We start from the raw sequence: 3674 nt of genomic DNA, 5'->3' as shown, positions 1-3674 counted from the left end.
CAGAGTCCAGGCTATTGTTCATGGAGATGGTCGAGCCAAGGTAGGTGAACTCTTCGACAACTTCGGTAACCTGTGGTAACCGATTAAGATGGAGGGAGCTTGGCTGTCGCTTGGCTGTTCGATCACTTCCGCTAATATTAATATACTGAACGGCAAAAGTTAGGGACCGCCCTTGAAAAAACCAGGCCGTCCTGACCTGGGCCTCTCCAGAACGCTGTTGGTGGCCTGGAACTTCTGATGCAGCCTGACCACGACAGAATGGGACACTCCAAGTCGTCTGCCCACTTCTCGCTTGCTTACGCCGTCTTGCAGCCATGCGATGGCCCGGGCTTTGTTGAAGGTGGTCACCTTTCGTCTGGGAGGCATAGTGAGAAGATGGTGGCTTGCGGAAAATCGCGGGGCTATAAAGCCTAACTGGTGACAACAGTTCACTCTCATCACATTCCCCACTGCACGTGCATAACACATTTTTCATCTTTCCCGCCCAGGCTTGCCCACGCGCCAGCGTAAAAATGGTCCACTTTTTGCAGTTTGGCAGTTTCTGTCTCGTGCCCTAGCCAGGCCTCCGTGGATCCCGAGCAAGTTTCCAGCTAACACAGCATTGCTCACCCACTGGTGTGTACGGCCTGACAGCCATTTGGTTTTATAAACTTAGGAACAAGGAGATGAAGTCAGCTGGTTTTTTCAAGGGCGGTCCCTAACTTTTGCCGTTCAGTCTTCTTGCAAGGAGTCGAAAACTGGTAATTCTTTCACGAATTAATTGTCATCATTGACGATCAGGCTCACATCAGGTCCCGCCCCATTCTCATAATCATCGGTCCACGCTATCGCTCATGAGACCCGAAGGGAAGTAACTCATTTTGACCTGGGCGGTTCAGGATGGTCCCGCCCTTGAAAAATTACGTCAAAAGCCTACATGGAAGTGTAGTAGTCTCATGGGCAGAGATAATCTTTCTATTTCGGGTAGTTTACGTCAAAACATTGTGCTTGATTCTATAAGAAAATTGCAAAATCATGTTATTTGGGTCCATATTGGCATACCGCACACAGCCTTTAGTCGACCGGCACGGTTGGCCTAGTGGTAAGGCGTCCGCCCCGTGATCGGGAGGTCGTGGGTTCGAACCCTGGCCGGGTCATACCTAAGACTTTAAAATTGGCAATCTAGTGGCTGCTCCGCCTGGCGTCTGGCATTATGGGGTTAGTGCTAGGACTGGTTTGGTCCGGTGTCAGAATAATGTGACTGGGTGAGACACGAAGCCTGTGCTGCGACTTCTGTCTTGTGTGTGGCGCACGTCATATGTCAAAGCAGCACTGCCCTGATATATGGCCCTTCGTGGTCGGCTGGGCGTTAAGCAAAAAAAAAAAAGCCTTTAGTCCCAGAACGTGATCACGGTTGGTGGGAGATACAAAGAGACAGACCGCATAAAGTTTCGTTTGGCTGGCAACACTAAAGCCCGTTCTTCATTGAGCCCGAAGTCCTTTTCCGAAAGCTCAGTGCTAACTTTCAGCTTCGTGCGGCCAGCTTCGCGAAGTATGCTTTGCGAAGTCGACTTCGCCCAGCTAAGGACAGAGTTTCAGGTATGTGTCGTCATAATTATGTGGGATATAGTTGTGTGAATTGTTTGACAGTTTATATCCTTATCTGTGATAAAATAAAATAAAAAAGACAAATCTTTATTTCAAAAGTGCTCTGAGCGGAGCGTTAAACATTTTAATGTACGAGATGTCTTTTTACTTAAAGTGTCGGGCTATCTCAATGCACGAGCTATTTTCACTTTAAAGTGTTAGGTTTCTCAATGCACGAACGACCTTTCACTGTAAATGTCCAACCATCTCAATGCACGAGTTGTCTATAACCTGAAGCGTTAGATGTGTACGCGGGGCGGGGATGTAGCTCAGTCGGTAGCGCGCTGGATTTGTATCCAGTTGGCCGCTGTCAGCGTGAGTTCGTCCCCACTGACGTTCGGCGAGAGATTTATTTCTCAGAGTCAACTTTGTGTGCAGACTCTCCTCGGTGTCCGAACACCCCCGTGTGTACACGCAAGCACAAGACCAAGTGCGCACGAAAAAGATCCTGTGATCATCCATGTCTGAGTTCGGTGGGTTATAGAAACACGAAAATACCCAGCATGCTTCCTCCGAAAACGGCGTATGGCTGCCTAAATGGCGGGGTAAAAAACGGTCGTACACGTAAAATTCCACTCGTGCAAAACACACGAGTGTACGTGGGAGTTTCAGCCCACGAACGCAGAAGAAGAAGAAGATGTGAACGCAAATGCGAAGATGTCTTTAGCTCGAGGTGTTCAGCATCTTAAAGTTACTGAACTTCTCACTTCCAAGTGCACGGAACCCCAAGGGCTTTCAGCCATGCCTCAGACAGCTGTCCGTTTTAAAGTGAAAAAATACCAAGTTTGGTTGGCCTTCTTGCAAGGAGTCGACAACTGCATTTTTTTCGAATTACTGATTTTCAACTAACTACTTCAAAAGCTTATATGGAATCCGGAAGTCTATTAGTCTCGACGACAGAGAGAATTCGTTTCTCTCTTTGGTACTTTACGTCAAGACATTGTGCTTGATTCCGTAAGAAAATTGCAAAACATGTTATTTGGGTCCATTTTGACATACCACCACACAGCCTTGAGCCCCAGAACGTGATTACGGGAAATGTTGATTACATTTTGGCGGGAGATGCGAAGTGACAAACCGCATAAAGTTCGGTTTGGCTGGCAACAATAAAGGTATGTGTAGGCATCTTTGATAGTTGTGTAAATATTCTGACTGTTTATATATATTTTTTTTTAACATTTTATTTCCTTTATATACACATAAACACAGCATAGCATACATCATACACAAAGCGCATACACACGTACATACCTAGACAAGACGCAGACATAGACAGTAGGGTGGGATGTTGAAAAGACAGGGGATATGGAAGGGGGGGGGGGGGAGAACTGAGGTTGTGGGGGGGGGGGAGGGGGGGGGGGTTGTAACTGAGGTTGGGGGAGGGGAGGGGGGTAGGTGGGGGCGGTGGTCACAATTTAGCCTCCAAGTATACATGGGGTTTAATTATCGGCATAAAAGTATTGTATAACCTGTTATGAGTAAATGGGTCAGGGGGTATCACATTCAAAAATGTTCATACGAAATCAATCAATACAATTATCCTATAGCATCAATGAAAAAAGTGTCTATATAAACACCACTCTTTTTCAAATTTACCATAATAATTATTTACACTAGCATTATACTTTTCGATCAAAAACCTTTGTTTAGCAATTTTCACAAAAACATTTAGTGTTGGGACTGTCTTATTTAATTTGGCTCCAAATATACTTTGTTTGGCAAGGAGAATAAACAAATCAAAAACAGCATCCGTATGAAAGTTGTCTAAATACCCTAAAATGACTAGCTCTTTTGACAAATTCAAATTACTGCAATGTGTGAAATTTTGACATAACCATTCTGTGAAATCAGACCAGAAAAGCTTAACTCTTGTGCACTCCCAAAACAAATGTTCTAAGGTTTCCTCTTCCTGTGTACAAAAGCTACATAGTGATGTGTCAGAAATTTTCATCAAAAATAACAGGCGTTGAGTGGGAAAAATTCTATGCAGTATTCTATATTGGAACCACCTTAGGTATGTGTCTTGTGTAGTTCGCCTTATTGTCAGA

Source organism: Littorina saxatilis, linkage group LG9, assembly GCF_037325665.1.
Source record: "Littorina saxatilis isolate snail1 linkage group LG9, US_GU_Lsax_2.0, whole genome shotgun sequence".
Classification (NCBI taxonomy): domain Eukaryota; kingdom Metazoa; phylum Mollusca; class Gastropoda; order Littorinimorpha; family Littorinidae; genus Littorina; species Littorina saxatilis.
This window is presented reverse-complemented; position numbering follows the sequence as displayed.